Source organism: Schistocerca gregaria, chromosome 3 (assembly GCF_023897955.1).
Source record: "Schistocerca gregaria isolate iqSchGreg1 chromosome 3, iqSchGreg1.2, whole genome shotgun sequence".
In the NCBI taxonomy this organism is placed as follows: Eukaryota; Metazoa; Arthropoda; class Insecta; order Orthoptera; family Acrididae; genus Schistocerca; species Schistocerca gregaria.
The window spans coordinates 683,972,414-683,993,175 of NC_064922.1; positions in this window are offsets into that span (position 1 = coordinate 683,972,414).

Here is a 20,762-nt window from a genome sequence, read left to right on the forward strand (position 1 = left end):
GCTTACCCACAGCCTGGGGGATGTTACCAGAATGAGATTTTCACTCTGCAGCGGAGTGTGCGCTGATATGAAACTTCCTGGCAGATTAAAACTGTGTGCCCAACCGAGACTCGAACTCGCACACAGTTTTAATCTGCCAGGAAGTTTCATATCAGCGCACACTCCGCTGCAGAGTGAAAATGTCATTCTGGAAACATCCCCCAGGCTGTGGCTAAGCCATGTCTCCGCAATATCATTTCTTTCAGGAGTGCTAGTTCTGCAAGGTTCGCAGGAGAGCTTCTGTAAAGTTTGGAAGGTAGGAGACGAGGTACTGGCAGAAGTAAAGCTGTGAGTACCAGGCGTGAGTCGTGCTTCAGTAGCTCAGATGGTAGAGCACTTGCCCGCAAAAGGCAAAGGTCCCGAGTTCGAGTCTCGGTCGGGCACACAGTTTTAATCTGCCATGAACTTTTGACCAAACTATAAATTAATGTTACATGAATATGATATTGATGTACATAATAAACATGTTCAAAGTATCGTGTGTTCGAGCTGAGGGGAGGGATATGTAGTGCCTCAAGAATTTTGGGGTAAATTCTAGAGACACTCATACTTCCACTGTCTCGAACGTGCGTTATTTTAAAGATAAGTATGTGAAAGTGGAACTGTGTCTTTGCACCACGATCATGTGTGTGCATTACTGGCATGTATTGGATGGTTGATCGGCATGGGCAGGTAGTCACAGCACTCGCCTCAGAAGTTACACACCCAGCACAAGGACAAAATGCATTGAACTCCATGATGGTGCTGCAGCAGTCATTATTGAGAGCAGTTGACTGTTGTTAAAGAAAAGAAAAGACACTTACCTATTCACTTACTTTCGTGAGGTCCAGATGGTGGACTTGCTAGAACTTTCTAGATTGTATTTGTTATAGAGTATGTAAGAGTATCTGTTGGACCGTTAATTTTTGGGCTTACAAGAAATGAATCATTTATATTGTGTCTTGTTTGTGGAAGTGAAAATATAGTGAGATTGTTTTAAAAGTCAACCAGCTGTTCTCCTTAGATAACACTCACATGAAAAATTATCCTCAATATATAAGCAGCACTATTCAGTAAACACTCTAACATTTTCTCTTGGACGACACTAGACCTTGTGGTACTGAGGTGTAAGACTCTCATGTCTCTTGCAGTTGACATATATACCGCGTGCAGCCGATTCTCCTCTGTGAGTAGTCAGCTATGTTGATCTCCCAAAAGCTTCTTCTCCGAAAACTATAGCAGATTACAGGAATTTATTAAGCTACTTCTCTATTGTTGCAATAATTTGTGTACTCATGGAACACTTTCAGTTGATTCTTGGTATATTTTCATCTCTCAACACGAAGCAACCTTTACTCTTTTTCACATAACAAAGTGAACTATGGCAAGCCAACTGGTGTCTTTAATTGTCAGACTTGATAACACACAAGTTCAGTATCATAGTAACAATCCAATAATTTGTGGACATCACATGTGTCCTGCCTCATGCAGAGATAAGACGTGAAGTAAGATAAAAGTCTCTAGTCTCAAACGAGACCAATACATGAATGTGCATAGAAATCTATATTCAATTGTTCATTGGGCTTTTTTACAATCAACACAGATACTAACACACCAAAGAATACTACATAATTATTCCTTGGATTTTCATCACGTCTTCTATGGCACTGGTGGTGACCACTTGTCATCGTCAGTGACTCCCCCCTCTTACAGTTTTCTAATAACAGACTTCTGACCTGCCCATAGAAACAAGTGAATTGATAGAAATGTTCTTGCTCTCCTGTGCTCGTACCTAAAATATCAGGTGTTCGAGACAGTGGAAGGCCAAGTGCTTCTAGAATTTACCCCAAAATTCTTGAGGCACTCCATATCCCTCCCCTTAACTCAAACACATGATATTTTATACATATTCTTTATGTACAATAATATCCCACAAGATTATTCTTTATCTTTTAACAGTACATCTCTTTCTCCTAATAATTGTGCATATGTTACCACAATTATAAAGCATGAGTCTTTAAATCCATGTTGGAGTTAGCTCTTTTCAATCTCCAAAAATTTGTGAGTACCAAATTTTTGTTTTCTATTCCTCTTCCAATTGTAAATTCCAGGTGTACATAACTCATGAATACTCTAATGCTTTGTTCTTACTTCCTGTACTAGTATTCCTAAATATGTTCTTTTTCATTACTTATTGTAATCTGGAGGAACACTGGGTAGAATAAAAGTGTTCCCTTGTTATGACATTTGTAAATCTAAAATGTAATAAGGCTATTGATGCACAGAATTCAAACTTACCAAACTATTTCCTTTAAACGTGTGACCTCTGTCACGATACTGTCCTTTTTCCCTTTAGGGACGGTACCTATATCTTACATGGGTTGATCCAAGGAGTACCCTTTCTCCTTCCATTTTCGTAGGTATGCCACTTTCTTATCCCTCTCCTCCTATGGTACAGGTCAATCCCCTTCTTGGTGCCCCTGTCCACACAGTATAGGTCAGCCTTTCATAGGTCTGCCTATCAGCCCTTTTTCTCATCCAATAAATGTCGAATGCATCCTCCGTATCCTTCTTGAGTACCAGTAGGCCTTCTGGTTAATTGCCCTAGCATACATCTTTATGTATACTATTCTTAAATATTCTCTGGTAAAATTACAAATCTACTTTACACCTTAACTCCACTTTACAATACTTCCTCTAATACCCTAGAGTCCTCTTTCACTCCTCACTCTTATTATATAGACAGATATCGTGCCCACACCTAGTTGATGCTATGTCCACCTGTATTTACCAACTCCCAGTAGATACTATACCTGTTCTCAAAGGACTAGCATGGCATGTGCATTGATTGTTATTCTCCTGTCTTTATATGCATATAAATATATATATATATATATGAGAGTGACAAAAAAATAACGATGCAGAAATGTCACATATCATCAATGTAATATGTGCATGTACTCAGATGTACATATATCTTTATTCCCCTACATCCCTTCATGGTTCTGACATCACTTCAGGTGTCTAGTTTGTAATTCTCCTGTTTGTGTTTAAGTGTATCTTTGCGTGTATTAGATGTATGTTTGTGTCTTCTGATTCTTTGGCCTGTTGTTGTTGTGGTCTTCAGTCCTGAGACTGGTTTGATGCAGCTCTCCATGCTACTGTATCCTGTGTAAGTTTCTTCATCTCCCAGTACTTACTGCAACCTACATCCTTCTGAATCTGCTTAGTGTATTCATCTCTTGGTCGCCCTCTATGATTTTTAACCTCCACACTGCCCTCCAATGCTAAATTTGTGATTCCTCGATACCTCAGAACATGTCCTACCAATCGGTCCCTTCTTCTTGTCAATCTGTGCCACAAACTCCTCTTCTCCCCAATTCTATTCAATACCTCCTCATTAGTTATGTGATCTACCCATCTAATATTCAGCACTCTTCTGTAGCACCACATTTCGAAAGCTTCTATTCTCTTCTTGTCCAAACTATTTATCATCCATGTTTCACTCCCATACATGGCGACACTCCATACAAATACATTCAGAAGCAACTTCCTGACACTTAAATCTATATTTAATGTTAACAAATTTCTCTTCTTCAGAAACACTTTCCTTGCCATTGCCAGTCTACATTTTATATCTTCTCTACTTTGACCATCATCAGTTATTTTGCTCCCCAAATAGCAAAGCTCCTTTACTACTTTAAGTGTCTCATTTCCTAATGTAATTCCCTCAGCAACACCTGACTTAATGTGACTACATTCAATTATCCTCGTTTTGCTTTTGTTTATGCTCATCTTATATCGTCCTTTCAAGACACTGTCCATTCCGTTCAATTGCTCTTCCAAGTCCTGTCTCTGACAGAATTACAATGTCATCGGTGAACCTCAAAGTTTTTATTTCTTCTCCATGGATTTTAATACCTACTCTGAATTGTTCTTTTCTTTCCTTTACTGCTTGCTCAATATACAGATTGAATAACATCCGGGAGAGGCTACAACCCTGTCTCACTCCCTTCCCAACTGCTGCTTCCCTTTCATGCTGGTGACCACGCTGTTTAGCGCCCGTAATCCTCAAACGCACACACACACACACACACACACACACACACACACACACCTTTCATGCCCCTCAACTCTTATGACTGCCATCTGGTTTCTGTACAAATTGTAAATAGCCTTTTGCTCCCTGTATTTTACCCCTGCCACCTTTAGAATTTGAAAGAGGGTATTCTAGTCAACATTGTCAAAACCTTTCTCTAAGTCTACAAATGCTAGAAACATAGGTTTGCCTTTCCTTAATCTTTCTTCTAAGATAAGTCGTAAGGTCAGTATTGCCTCAAATGTTCCAATATTTCTACGGAATACAAACTGATCTTCCCTGAGGTCAGCTTCTACCAGTTTTTCCATTCGTCTGTAAAGAATTCGTGTTAGTATTTTGCAGCTGTGACTTATTAAACTGATAATGTGTCAACACCTGCTTTCTTTGGCATTGGACTTATTATATTCTTCTTAAAGTCTGAGGGTATTTCACTTGTCTCATACATCTTACTCACCAGATGGTAGAGTTTCATCAGGACTGGCTCTCCGAAGGCTGTCAGTAGTTCTAATGGAATGTTGTCTGTCAACACCTGCTTTCTTTGGCATTGGAATTATTATATTCTTCTTAAAGTCTGAGGGTATTTCACCTGTCTCATACATCTTACTCACCGGATGGTAGAGTTTCGTGAGGACTAGCTCTCCGAAGGCTGTCAGTAGTTCTAATGGAATGTTGTCTACTTCCAGGGCTTTACATCAAGTAAGAAATGGAACCCAGCGTAATTGCAGTAAGGTATGTAAACGAACGACTGATGTGGATAGATTTGACAGTGTCTAGCAAGAAAATTAGGATTGTGTCAGTATATTCGCATTGTGAAGGGACAGATCAAGATAAGATGGATAGTTTTTGTGAGGCACTCAGTGATGTAGTTGTTAGAATAAAGGACAAGGACAGTGTTCTGCTCATGGCTGATTTTAATGCCAGGATTGGAAATTGAACAGAAGGGTATGAAAAGGTTATGGGTAAATTTGGAGAGGATATGGAGGCCAACAGGAACGGGAAACAACTCTTGGATTTCTGTGCCAGTATGTGCTTAGTAATCACAAACTCCTTTTGTAAACATAAGAACATTCACCGGTATACTTGGGAAGACAGGGGAACCAGATCTGTCATTGACTATATAATAACAGATCATTACGGCAAATAATGGAGAAGTGTTATGAGTGGAACAGGGAACTGTATCTATGCTTTATAGATCTAGAAAAGGCATATGACCGGGTTCCTAGGAGGAAGTTATTGTCTGTTCTACGAGATTGTGGAATAGGAGGCAAACTTTTGCAAGCAATTAAAGGTCTTTACATGGATAGTCAGGCAGCAGTTAGAGTTGACGGTAAATTGTGTTCATGGTTCAGAGTAGTTTCAGGGGTAAGACAAGGCTGCAACCTGTCACCACTGTTGTTCATATTATTTATGGATCATATATTGAAAACAATAGACTGGCTGGGTGAGATCAAGATATGTGAACACAAAATAAGCAGTCTTGCATATGCAGATGACTTAGTTGTTATGGCAGATTCGAATGAAAGTTTGCAAAGTAATACTTCAGAACTAGATCAGAAATGTAAGGACTATGGTATGAAGATTAGCATCTCCAAAACGAAAGTAATGTCAGTGGGAAAGAAATATAAATGGATGAGTGCCAAATAGGAGGAACAAAGTTAGAACAGGTGGACAGTTTCAAGTACTTAGGATGCATATTCTCACAGAATGGCAACATAGTTAAAGAACTGGAAGCGAGGTGTAGCAAAGCTAATGCAGTGAGCGCTCAGCTATGATCTACTCTCTTCTGCAAGAAGGAAGTCAGTACCAAGAGTAAGTTATCTGTGCACCGTTCAATCTTTCGACCAACTTTGTTGTATGGGAGCGAAAGCTGGGTGGATTCAGGTTACCTTATCAACAAGGTTGAGGTTATGGATATGAAAGAAGCTAGGATGATTGCAGGTACTAGCAGATGGGAACAATGGCAGGAGGGTGTCCACAATGAGGAAATCAAAGAAAAACTGGGAATGAACTCTATAGATGTAGCAGTCAGGATGAACAAGCTTAGATGGTGGGGTCATGTTACACGCATGGGCGAAGCAAGGTTACCCAAGAGACTCATGGGTTCAGCAGTAGAGGGTAGGGGAGTCGAGGCAGACCAAGGAGAAGGTACCTGGATTCGGTTGGGAATGATTTTGAAGTAATAGGTTTAACATCAGAAGAGGCACCAATGTTAGCACTGAATAGGGGATCATGGAGGAATTTTGTAAGATTATTATGATGATGATGATGTACATAGCCCTTGTATAGACCCTCTCCACCTTTCTGCTTTCCCTTCTTTGCTTGGAACTGCGTTTCCATCTGAGCTCTTGTTATTCATACAAGTGGTTCTCTTTTTTCCAAAGGTCTCTTTAATTTTCCTGTAGGCAGTATCTATCTTACCCCTAGCAATATAAGCCTCTACATCCTTACATTTGTCCTCTAGCCATGCCTGCTTAGCCATTTTGCACTTCCTGTCGATCTCATTTTTGAGACGTTTGTAATCCTTTTTGCCTGCTTCATTTACTGCATTTTTATATTTTCTCCTTTCATCAATTAAATTCAATACTTCTTCTGTTACCCAAGGATTTCTACGAGCCTTTGTCTTTTTACCTACTTCATCCTCTGCTGGCTTCACTATTTCATCCCTCAAAGCTACCCATTCTTTTTCATCTGTATTTCTTTCCCCCATTCCTGTCAGTTGTTCCCTTATGCTCTCCCTGAATCTCTGTACAATCTCTGGTTATTTTAGTTTATCCAGGTTCCATCTCCTTAAATGCCCACCTTTTTGCAGTTTCTTCAGTTTTAATCTACAGTTCATAACCAATAGATTGTGGTCAGAGTCCACATATGCCCCTGGAAATGTCTTACAATTCAAAACCTGGTTCCTAAATCTCTGTCTTACAATTATATAATCTATCTGATACCTTTTAGTATCTCCAGGGTTCTTCCATGTATACGACCTTCTTTTATGATTCTTAAACCAAGTATTAGCTATGATTAAGTTATGCTCTGCGCAAAATTCTACCAGGCGGTTTCCTCTTTCATTCCTCTCCCTCAATCCATATTCACCCACTGTGTTTCCTTCTCTCCCTTTTCCTACTGATGAATTCCAGTCACCCATGACTATTAAATTTTTGTCTCCCTCCACTACCTGAATAATTTCTTGGCTTACTTATATGAAATAAGTTGAAGGTTATTGGAAACATTGGAAAATAAGGACTTCAGTGATAGAAGTATACACATATGGAAAAAGGGAAAAATAGACTGGTATTCAAGTGAGAAGTTAGAAAGGAAAAAGTAGAACTGGTTGCTAAGATTAAAGAAATGAAAGGAAATAGCCCCAAAGACAGGAAAACCCTTCCCATCCCCCTTCCCCAGGATCCCTACTTCACCAGTACTTGATAGAGAGGCCGGAGGAAGTATGATGTGAAATGTCTCCTACAGAATGGATATTCTCACCTTCACCTTTGAACTCCCCAAAGAAAAATCTTAGCAACCCCTATGGAATGGCAGATGGTGAAGAATCAGTTACACCTGTCTGCGAGAGTTGTCTGAAAGATGGGGTGTGTGATTAGTGTTAGTCTTGCTTGTACTTACACTACCCACCCCTTCCAAGAGTGATACAAACCCTCCAATTTACATTACATCTCACAAAAGGTATAAAATATTCTTTAAAAATAGACAATTATACACTACAATCAAACAGTTGTTTAGCTAATCACTTTACACTATATTTTATACACACACAAAGTATTCTGTTCAATTTATGTCATCTAGATATCTCTCTGCTTGAATAGTACCATGATATTATCTTTATACTCGTACTATATTCTATTCGTTTCATTCCATGTTTAGAGATCACTGTTTATCCATGATTCTATTAAAGAGGTCTCAATCTTGTAGTCATATCTGGTTTCCTAATTACTAACATTATAGGATAGTGTAAGAATGGAGGAATAGATTACAGACTAGTTGAAGAATTGAAGGGAATTTGGTGCAGGAAAACTAAATTTGAATAAACACCAAAAACAACTAGGAATCTGATGGTCGTCACTCTGGCCGTTAACACAGAACATTAACGTCCCTGGGAGACAGCTGTGACTCTGCCCAGATACCATGGATCTGACATTTACATCACTTGATTACTTATGGACCAATACTTGTCATTAAATGCCTCCCCACAACAAAACAGTTATCACTTATCCAGGAAACAACATTAGGTAAAGTTATTATATTTTCTAGTTTGTCATGGACAAGTTTGAATTCTTCACACAAGTCGTCTGAAGTGGCAAAAATACGGAGTCAGCCATAGTAGAATTCACAAAAGTTGAACTTGATGCTCTTGGATAAAGATGAGTGGGTGACAGGAATATTTTTGGATCTTTCTAAGGCATTTTATACACTCAACCATAATATTCTATTAAATAAATTAGGAATAAGAGGTGTAGTTAATGACTGGTTTCGATCATACCTAGCAGGTAGGGTACAAAGAGTAGAGATAATACATGCTTCAAATAGATCAAAACAGTTACTAAAACACTCATCAGAACCAAAATACATTAACATAGGGGTTCTGCAAGGTAGCATATTAGGACCAATGCTACTCCTGATATACATTAATGACTTTTCCAGTAGTGTTACTCATGGTGAAAAAATTCTCTTCGCTGATGACAGCAATATTATATAATTTTTTTTTTTTTTTTTTTTCGAAATTTTCCTGAGTTTCCGTACCCTTTAACGTGTTTTGGAGACAACACAACTACCTAACTTTTGCACCCATTGTTGTTCACCAACCTAAGTTCAGCACAAGCTCATCTCAAACCAACACCTTTTCGACTTTTTTCACACCTTTATCTCTCCCTATATATATTTCTATTTATTTTCACTTTAACCTCACATTACCCTTTCCACCTTCTAATACCATGTCAACCTCACAACATCCCTACAATGAACCCATTAAATTTTATTTACATTCCCTCCACAAACATGCCTTCACCCTAGCCAGATTACGCTCCCATATTTTATTTACTCAGGCTTGTCTGACATTTGGCATTACCCCCAAAGGCCTCACACTTAAAGTTCCCATCTCTGGCTGCAATCCTTCTTTCCATCAGTCCTTATACCAGTTCCAAACTGCACAATCCATAGCCCTCACCCGCCTAATCCTTCACCTATACATCGACTCGGCCAATGAACACACCCGTCAACTCCTATCCCAAATCAAAGTCCTCAATCTTTCCTCTCCCACATCCACACCGGCTGTTCATAGCATCCTCCTACAGACCAACCGCAAATTAGAACAGCATGCCACCCTCCACCTTGAAAAACTATCCTGGTTTCCCACCTCCGGAAAGGCAACTCACTCACCCTCCACAACCTTTCCAACTAACCTCAACCTCCTCTCATTGCACACAGACCCAGTCTCTCCCATCTACTCAATCTCCCACTTCTAGCTCCACTCCCCCAACACCTCAAAATTCTAGTCAACACAATCTGGAACCACAACACCCCAATTCAGTAGTTAACCATTCCTCCAAACCTCTCTCCCAATCCGAAACCTCTGTCCTATCCAAAGGCCTCACCTTCAGCCCCACTCCCAGGTTCAACCAAACTGCCCTTGTCAAAGATTTACTGTCCTACACTCGTAGTCTCTGCTGGAAATATCACTTTGCCATGAAGAAAAATAATCCTGATCCCTCTCCTAATGATCCCACTCCCCAAGACACTATCCAAATTGAACCCTGCCTGGAACAGTTCCGTCCTCCATCACAGCGGGACCCACCTCCTCTTCCTCAAAATCACCCTCTCCAAACCTTCCAGGAATTTCTCACTTCCAGCCTTGCCTCTCAATCTTTCTTGAAAAACCTTAATCCTACTCCCAACATCACCACAGCCGAAGCCCAGGCTATTCGTGATCTGAAAGCTGACTGATCGATCATCATTCTTCCAGCTGACAAGGGTTCCACGACCGTGGTACTTTATCGTCGGGAGTATGTGGCTGAGGGAGTGCGTCAGCTTTCAGACCACACTACATACAAAGTGTTGCCAAGGTAATCCCATTCCTGATGTCCAGGCAGAGCTTCAAGGAATCCTCAGAACCTTAGGCCCCCTACAAAACCTTTCACCTGACTCCATCAAACTCCTGACCCCACCGACACCTCGCACTCCTTCCTTCTACCTACTTCCTAAAATTCACAAACCCAAACATCCCGGCCGCCCCATTGTAGCTGGTTATCAAGCCCCCACAGAACGTATCTCTGCCTACGTAGATCAACACCTTCAACCCATTACATGCAGTCTCCCCCCGTCCTTCATCAAAGACACCAACCTCTTTCTCCAACGCCTGGAACCCTTACCCAGTCTGTTACCCCAGGAAAGCATCCTTGTAACCATTGATGCCACTTCCCTATACACAAATATCCCGCACGTCCAGGGCCTCGCTGCAATGGACCACTTCCTTTCATGCCGATCACCTGCCACCCTATCTAAAACCTCTTTCCTCGTCACCTTAGCCAGCTTCATCCTGACCCACAACTTCTTCACTTTTGAAGGCCAGACATACCAACAATTAAAGGGAACAGCCATGGGTACCAGGATGGCCCCCTCATATGCCAACCTATTTATGAGTCGCTTAGAGGAAGCCTTCTTGGTTACGCAAGCCTGCCAACCCAACGTTTGGTATAGATTTATTGACGAAATCTTCATGATCTGGACTAACAGTGAAGAACAACTCCTGAATTTCCTCTCCAACCTCAACTCCTTTGGTTCCATCATATTCACCTGGTCCTACTCCAAATCCCTTGTCACTTTCCTTGACGTTGACCTCCATCTGTCCAATGGCCAGCTTCACACATCCGTCCACATCAAACCCACCAACAACCAACAGTACCTCCATAATGACAGCTGCCACCCATTCCATATCAAATGGTCCCTTCCCTACAGCCTTGGCCTTTGTGGCAAACGAATCTGCTCCAGTCCTGAATCCCTGGACCATTACACCAACAACCTGAAAACAGCTTTCGCATCCCGCAACTACCCTCCTGACCTGGTACAGAAGCAAATAACCAGAGCCACTTCCTCATCCCCTCAAACCCAGAACCTCTCACAGAAGTACCCCAAAAGTGCCCCACTTGTGACAGGATACTTCCCGGGACTGGATCAGACTCTGAATGTGGCTCTCCAGCAGGGATACGACTTCCTAAAATCCTGCCCCAAAATGAGATCCATCCTTCATGAAATCCTCCCCACTCCACCAAGAGTGTCTTTCCGCCATTCACCTAACCTTCGTAACCTCTTGGTTCATCCCTATGAAATTCTCAAACCACCTTCCCTACCCTCTGGCTCCTACCCTTGGACCGCCCCCGGTGTAAAACCTGTCCTATGCACCCTCCCACCACCACCTACTCCAGTCCTGTAACCCGGAAGGTGTACACGATCAAAGGCAGAGCCACGTGTGAAAGCACCCACGTGATTTACCAACTGACCTGCCTACACTGTGATGCTTTCTATGTGGGAATGACCAGCAACAAACTGTCCACTCGCATGAATGGACACAGGCAGACAGTGTTTGTTGGTAATGAAGATCAACCTGTGGCTAAACATGCCTTGGTGCACGGCCAGCACATCTTGGCACAGTGTTACACCGTCCGGGTTATCTGGATACTTCCCACCAACACCAACCTATCCGAACTCCGGAGATGGGAACTTGCCCTTCAGTATATCCTCTCGTCTCAATATCCGCCACGCCTCAACCTCCGTTAATTTCAAGTTGCCGCCGCTCATACCTCACCTGTCTTTCAACAACTTCTTTGCCTCTGTACTTCCGCCTCGACTGACATCTCTGCCCAAACTCTTTGCCTTTACAAATGTTTGCTGGTGTATGTGTATGTGCAGATGGATATGTGTGGGTGTGCGAGTGGACACCTGTCCTTTTTTCCCACTAAGGTAAGTCTTTCTGCTCCCAGGATTGGAATGACTCCTTACCCTCTCCCTTAAAACCCACATCCTTTCATCTTTCCCTCTCCTTCCCTCTTTCCTGAAGAAGCAACCGTCGGTTGCGAAAGCTAGAAATTCTGTGTGTGTGTTTTATTTATTGTGTCTGTCTACTGACACTTTCCCGCTTGGTAAGTCTTGTCATCTTCGTTTTTAATATATTTTTCCCATGTGGAAGTTTCTTTCTATTTTATTTACAATATTATAGTCACTGAGAAAACAAGAGAACTCCTTGCCGAGAAAGCAAATGAAACTCTCAAAGAAGTTTATGATTGCTCAATAAGCAATAAAGTGACATCGAACATAAAGAAAACTAATGCCATGAATTTCAGTTTGAAGAAGAAAAACGACAATGTTAAGTTAAATGTATGTTAAATGTATAAATGAACTGTGTAACAAATGCAAAATTTCTAGGAATGAATTTTTATTCTCAGTTGGATTGGTGTGAACACGCAAAGGTACCTGCAAACAGAATGTCATCAGCACGTTATGCCCCTAGAATCCTATCATCTGCGTGTAACATGCAGTGTCTTTTAGTTACATATTATCATATGTACCCTCAATTCTTAGCTATGGCATTGTTTTTTGGGAAATAAATGCACAAAATATGAACACAATTTTCAAACTCCAGTAAAGACCCATGAGAATAATAACCAAAAATACTAGTCAGGCTCATTGTAAAGATCTGTTCAAAACACTGGGGATTTTAACTGCTCCATGTCAATACATTTACCAGTCAGTTGTACACATCAAAAATAACATTTGTTATTAGTGCACAAACAGCTCTGTCCATAACCATGCAACAACAGACAGACTCAACTTACATTTACCAAGAAAAAATGAACATAAAACTCAAAACAGCATTTTCTTCCAAGGAATAAAACTGTTCAATAAATTACCAAAAGAGACTAAAGAAATTGCAAAAAAAAAAAAACACACTTTTAAAAAGGCAGCTAAAAAGTACCTGTTATGCAATACATTTTATACATTGAAGGATTACTTAGATAAAACAGAGTAGGGGTTTGATAAAAAAATGTTATGCAAATAAATAATAATAATAATAATAATAATAATAGTGATTATAAAACATCCAACATTCCACATAACACCTTCATTTTATGTTTTTTCCCCTTCTTTTTTTCTTTCTAGAAATACTTACCCCCAAGCTATGCATAGCACAGTACTAACATCTCTTTCTGTGCTCAACATCTGACTCATGTTGTGTTAGTGCCACAACATTTAACAGTGCCGCCACGACAGTACGCACAAACGGCGATAGAGGCGCTCCGCAAATCGGCTGAGCACGGGAGCGCCACCTAGCTACGAACAGCGCCGGCCGCATGTCACGGCACAGCAGTCGAATACGAGAGACTGAGTTGTAATCATGTGATCAGCTATTGTTTCTAAGAGAGAGTGTGAATATCCATGCAATTATTGTGATTAAAAGTTATAACATTTTTTGGTGACGAGGATGGGATATTTTCACTGCGTTGTGGATTTGCGTGTTCGTGACGGGGCAGACATGGAACAGCTTATGCAAGCGCTCATTGAACAACAAACACAGCTGACGGCTACTATTCAGGCTCAACAAACACACCTGACGGCAGTGATTCAGGCGTTGTCGACATCGCTTACTAATCGTCTGTCTTCCTCTTCTCCGCCTCCATTCCCTCCTTACGACGAGGCCGCTGAAGACTGGGAGGATTATGAGAAGCGTTTGCGGCAACACTTCTTGGCTTTCGGCGTTGTCGACGCTCCTATGTGTAAGTTGTTATTTCTATCTTGGATTTCATCTCGAGTCTATCAGCTGCTATCTCAGTTAGCCCCTCTGCGGGAACCTGCCTCCCTGTCCTTCCAAGAAATGTGTGACTTATTGTCTGCCTATTATCGAAAAAACACCCACGTCATTGCCGCCCGCGTGGCGTTCTACCGGTGTCGTAAACAGCCCCATCAATCTTACCGGGCTCGGGCGGCGGAACTACACGGTCTGAGTAGGAAATGTCAGTTTGTCACGGACACACATCACGAGTCTTATGCTGACTCAATGGTTAGGGATGCTATTCTACGGCTTGCTCCTGATAAAGAAGCTTGGCAACATGCCCTCCAACTGCCAAACCTGTCGTTGTTGGAAGTTCTAAGCATCGCTCAATCCTTTGAAGTGTCTCACGCTGCTGGCGCGCAAATCGACGCGTGGTGTGATGTAGGCGCTGTACAGTCAACTCTCGACATGGGCAATTTGCCTGTTTCACAGGAGAACAACGATGTGGCGGAGGTTCACTCATGTCAACAACGTCGCGTTGGGCCGCAACGCTCGCAGCAAAACCAGCAACCACGGAAGCCGGTTCGTTCTGCACTTCCTTCTTGCCCCCGTTGTTTCGTACAGCACGACAGGGCAGCGTGTCCAAAACGTTGGGCCACGTGTAATTCATGTAGGAAAAAAGGCCACATTGCTTCTGTGTGTCAGTCCCATAAAGTTCCTGTCGACGAGGACGAGGCGTCGGATATGGATGTTCACTGTGTGCTTTCTCAAACAAATAAGTTGTTTGTTACTGTTCGTGTTCTGAGTAAAGACATCCGCATGCAAGTGGACACTGGCTCTGCAGTTACTCTCATTAATTCTCACACGTATTTGGCGTTGGGCTCCCCTCCTTTGTCTCCAGTTACGCGAAATCAGAGGACTAATAATAAACAGAAAATTCCTATCATGGGCCAGGTTGATGCTTCCACTGCCTACAAGTCTGTTGTTTGGCCCCTCACGTTTTATGTGGTGGATCATGCGGGCACTGAAAACCTGTTCGGTTATGATGCTTTCCAGTTGTTCGGGTTCGCCATTGATGATGATGTGCACTTCATATCTGAGGATATTCCGTATCAACAGCTGGATGGATTGTGTTCTGAATTTTCGTCCATGTTTTCTGCTGGTCTGGGTTGTGCCAAGGATTTTGAAGCCCACATTACTCTTAAACCTACGGCTCGCCCTAAGTTTTTCCGGGCACGCCCTATTCCGGTGGCGTTGCGTGCACCTGTCAAGGCTGAGCTAGACAGGTTAACAGCTTCAGGGATTCTCCTTCCGGTTACCTCCAGCGAATTGGCATCGCCGATCGTGGTGGTTTCTAAACCAAATGGGAGTCTGACTTTAAAGCCACCGTCAACGCTCAGAGCCTCATTGACACTTATCCTCTTCCCCGTCCTGAGGAGTTGTTTACCAAGCTCGCCGGGGGCCAGTTCTTTTCCAAACTTGACTTATCGGAGGCATACCATCAGTTGCCGTTGGACGCTACTTCCAAGGAATTTCTCGTTATCAACACTCCTTGTGGGTTGTATCAGTACCAGCGATTACCATTTGGCATCGCTAGCGCACCGGCCATTTTTCAGCGGTTTTTGGAACAGCTCACGGCTTCCGTTCCCGGCTGCATAAACTATCTGGATGACATTGTTGTCACGGGAGCCTCCACTGATGAGCACCTTCGTAATTTACATTCACTGTTTCGGGTTTTGCATTCGGCTGGGTTGAGGTGCAATCTGGACAAGTCACAGTCCTTCCAACCCTCCATTGAGTATCTTGGTTTCCACTTGTCCCGTGAGGGTATACGCCCTCTCCGTCAGCACGTTGCGGCCATTAACGCTCTACCCCAGCCGTCTACGGTCAAAGAACTTCAGGCGTTTCTAGGCAAGATTGCTTATTATCACAAATTCATTCCATCCGCAGCGGCGGTAGCTTATCCTCTGCATCAGCTGTTACGCAAAAACGTCCCCTTCTGTTGGTCCGACGGGTGTGAGCAGGCTTTTGTCTGTCTGAAAGCTCATTTGCAGTTGGCGCCTTGTCTTGCCACATTCCATCCGGGTCAGCACTTGATTCTGGCAACTGACGCATCACAGTATGGCCTAGGGGCTGTTCTCGCCCATCGGTATGAGGATGGGTCGGAACGACCCATCGCCTATGCTTCCAAGACCCTCAACGAGGCGCAACGGCGTTACTCTCAAATCGAAAAGAAGGCGCTCGCTATCATTTATGCTCTAAAAAAGTTCAGCGTTTTTTTGTATGGTTCTAAGTTTCACCTCATCACCGACCACAAACCGCTGGTCTCTCTGTTCAGCCCATCAGCGTCACTTCCGGATAAGGCAGCTCACGACCTGCAACGTTGGGCCTTATACTTGTCTCATTTTCATTATGAGATTCACTATTGCCCCACGGCCCAGCACGCCAACGCTGATGCATTGTCGCGATTGCCGATGGGCCCCGACCCTGTTTTCGATCGTGATGAACTCCTCTGTTTCCACATTGATGAGGAAGAACGTCGTGCGGTCGAGGGCTTTCCACTTACAGGTTCGCAGGTCGCGTCGGCTACTGCGCGGGACCCGGTCCTGCGTCGGGTGATCGGTTTTGTTCAACGAGGTTGGCCGGACAGGACCACGGGCCGGGCATCGGATCCCCTTTGCAACTACCATGCCTTGCGCCTTCGTCTGTCTGTTCATGATGGTGTTGTTCTTCTGGCCACAGATGGCGCATCTCCACGGGTTGTGGTGCCAGCCTCTCTTCGCAAAGATGTTCTCAAACTGTTGCACAAAGGCCATTGGGGTATTTCTGGGACTAAGTCCCTGGCCTGCAGGCACGTTTATTGGTCCGGTATTGATTCGGACATCGCCCATATGGTTGCTGCATGTGGCCAGTGTGCTCAACAACTGGCAGCACCTCGTACAATGCCCTCTCCGTGGCCTGATCCAGCTCAGCCATGGGAATGGGTGCACGCCGACTTTGCTGGCCCCTTCCTCGGTACTTATTGGCTACTGTTGATTGACGCCTTCTCGAAGTTTCCGTTTGTTGTTAGATGTCCGTTGCCCACCACTGCGGCAACGACGCTGGCTTTGTCCAAAATCTTTGTGCTAGAAGGTCTTCCATCCACGATCGTCACAGACAATGGCCCTCAGTTCTCTTCGCAGGCCTTCCGTGATTTTTGTACTGGACAAGGGATTCATCATGTTACCGCACCTCCCTTCCATCCACAATCGAATGGGGAGGTCGAGCGCCTTGTCCGCACTTTCAAATGCCAGATGAAAAAATTCCTTAGTGATTTTTCCACAGATGACGCCCTGCTGCAATTTCTGAGTTCTTATCGCTTCACGCCTCTGGGTGATCGCAGCCCTACTGAACTCTTGCATGGCCGCCAACCGCGCACTCTACTGCACCTGCTTCACCCTGTCAGGCCTTGTACTGTGGCCCCTAGTGCGGGAAAATACTCGGTGGGCGCCGACGTGTGGGCACGAGGGTATTGATCTCGCCCTAAATGGATTCCAGGGGTGGTCAAGGCTCTTCGCGGCTGCCGGCTTTGTGAAATCCATACGGGCGACGGCACGGTTGTTCGCCATTACAACCAGATGCGCCCACGAGTGGTGGCCACGCCGGTGCCACCGCCCCATCCTTCGCCTCCGCCAGCTCGAGACGCCAGTCCTGTCGCTGCTGCCGATCTACCGTCCGTGTTGACACAGCCGCCATCGCTGCCGCTTCCGAGTATGCCGGAACTGGCCCCAGTCGGGACGCCGCCTTCTCTGGGACCCATCTTGCTGGAGCACACTCCCAGGCCCATGACCCCTATGGATGCTGCTCCGGAGTTGTCACCCATCATCTCATCCAGGAGGCACGTTCCACGCACGATCTTCCATTCTGGACATTTTCGACCATACTCTCGTGTGTCTGCGCGGGATCTCCTCGGGGCCTCACAAGAGGCCATGGATGTCTCCGCGCTGTCCATGTCTCCAAGGAAGTGAGTGTTTTTTTTTTTTTTTTTTTCAAGGGGGGAAAAGTGTTGTGTTATTGCCACGGCATTTAACAGTGCCACCACGACAGTATGCACAAACGGCGATAGAGGCACTCCGCAAATTGGCTGAGCGCGGGAGCACCACCTAGCTACGAACGGCGCCGGCCGCATGTCACGGCATGGCAGTCGAATACGAGAGACTGAGTTGTAATCATGTGATCAGCTATTGTTTCTAAGAGAGAGTGTGAATATCCACGCAATTATTGTGATTAAAGGTTATAACAACTCATTATGGAGGGATGCTGACTCAGTTTTTCAGGATAGCAAATGGGAAGTTGCAGTACAGAAAATGGCCCATAGATCACCAGTCTGTGTGTGTGTGTGTGTGTGTGTGTGTGTGTGTGTGTGTGTGTGTTTGTAGTGAGTGAAGTGTTAGGAAACAGTGTGCATCTAGTGTGTTCAGTGACTGATAGTGAGATATGAGTGAACAGTGTGGCATTACATTACTTTATATGTTATTTGTAGAAAAGTATTGTATACCAGGAGTAAATCTAATGACTTTCTCTAACTAGAAGTTTGTAAATATATGTGTATACGAATTAGCTTATTTTATATTGGTCTAAACTTGTAAATACTTTGACATGTCCTATATCATTGTAAAAAGAGATATATGGATGAATAAAGCTGCTGCTCCTGCTACTGCTACTACTACTAGTACTAAGTCGTCCGTAACCTTGCTAGCATCATTAAGTTCAGAAAAAGTAACAATAGAAATGTTTCCGGAGACTATTCCCTTGGTAACTTCTCGATCTGTAATTAGTTCAAATGGTTCTGCCTATCTACTTACATTTATTATGTAAAAGTTGGCTATTATTCCTTTAAAACTTCATCCTATTTTATCTACTCATGAACTAACAATGTGTGTAGAAACATCTGGGAGTTTTGATTGAATATTCGACATTACTTCCTTAGATTGATCTGTGCTCTCTTTCAAATTATTCATTTCCTGTCATATGGAATTAAATTTAACATTACATACATTTTCACAAAATTTTAATTTTTGACTAATCACTGATTCTACATTATTACATTTATTTTCAATGTAAAATTCTTACTTTTTAGTTAAATCTTGAAGTTGCTCATCCTGCCTTTGGTTAAATTCAGTGGGGGACACTGCAGTACCCTCCATGAAGGTTGTGTTCACCACACGGACAACAAGCAATCGGGCGCCCCCTGGAAATGACGTAGTCGGCAAATCCTGCAAGCATCAGAGCACGAAAACCAAAGATGCCAAAACAGCTCTCCAAAGAGCCCCAAAAAAGGCCATTATCAAGACCATCACTAGTGACAACTTCCTGCTGTAGTGAAGGCTTATCTGTAAGTAAAGAAATTTTATTATCTGACATGTGAAAACGAAATATCTGTGATGTTTTAGTGTTACAAGAAACACACAGAGCACCGTCTAGCCATAGACCAAAAATACAGGGCATGTAGTTAGCTCTTGAGAGATCACAAGAAAGATTCGGAAGTGCCATATTTGTGAAACCGAACTTAGACGTATGCTCCTGTGCTTTGACCTGCGAAGAAAGTATAGAAATTTTAACTATTGACCTACATTTATGTACTGTAACATCTGTGTACAAACCACCCAGTGCGAGGTTCAAATTTATGGAACCTGGAAATTTCCATTCAAAAAACATTAAAGTTGTACTAGGAGATTTTAACTGTCAGTGCCTCACATGGGGCTATAAAGAAACAAATGACGATGGCGAAATGCTGGAGATCTGGGCAGACCAGGCTAAACTGAAATTGATACATGACCCAAAGTTGCCTGCATCACTTAACAGCGGATGTTGGAAACAAGGATATAATCCAGATAACATCTTTGTCTCCGAAAAGGTATCCCTGCAAACTGTAAAGCAAATCAAGGACCCAATTCCAAGATCACAACACAGAGCAATAACTTGCTGCATTACGGCAGTAATCAAATCAGATGTAAGACGCTTCAACTTCAAAAAAGCTCATTGGGAAGATGGAAGATGGAAACAAGGATATAATCCAGATAACGTCTTTGTCTCCGAAAAGGTATCCCTGCAAACTGTAAAACAAATCAACGACCCAATTCCAAGATCGCAACACAGAGCAATAACTTGCTGCATTATGGCAGTAATCAAATCAGATGTAAGACGCTTCAACTTCAAAAAAGCTAATTGGGAACTCTTCACAGAGGACCTTGATAAGGAGATCTTGGAAATTAAACCAGAAGTACAATCATATGAAACTTTTATAGACCTCGTCAAGAAAATCTCTTGACAGCACATACCTAGAGGGTGCTGCACTCAGTATATTGCTGGACTCAATGGTAGCAGCAAGGAAGCCCTGAAAAAGTAAGAAGAACTTTACAATAAGGACCCCTTCTCAGAGGAAATGATCTAGGCAGGTGAGGTACTGATGTCTGGTATCTCTGAAGCGAGAAATGAAAAGTGGTGCAACCTCCTACAAGAGACGGACACAAAGCGCAGCAGTAGGAAGGCATGGAAACTGCTCAGAAATCTCAGCAATGGCCCAACAGAGCCACAACCAAATTACAGTGAAGTTACACCCGATCAGGTAGCTCACCAATTGCTCATGAACAGAAAAACTAAAAGGAAGATCAGGAATGGCAAAATCAAAAGAAAATTGAATGAGTAGATTAGCTTCCTAGCTCGCCTGTTCTTCATTCAGGAGCTACAAGATGCCATCAACCATTTGAAAAAACAATAAGGCCGCTGGCCTTGACGATCTGAGATCTGAGCAAATTAAACATTTTGGACCGAGAGTACAAGCATTGATCCTAGAGCTAATGAATAACCGTATTATAACAATGCAAATTCCTAAAC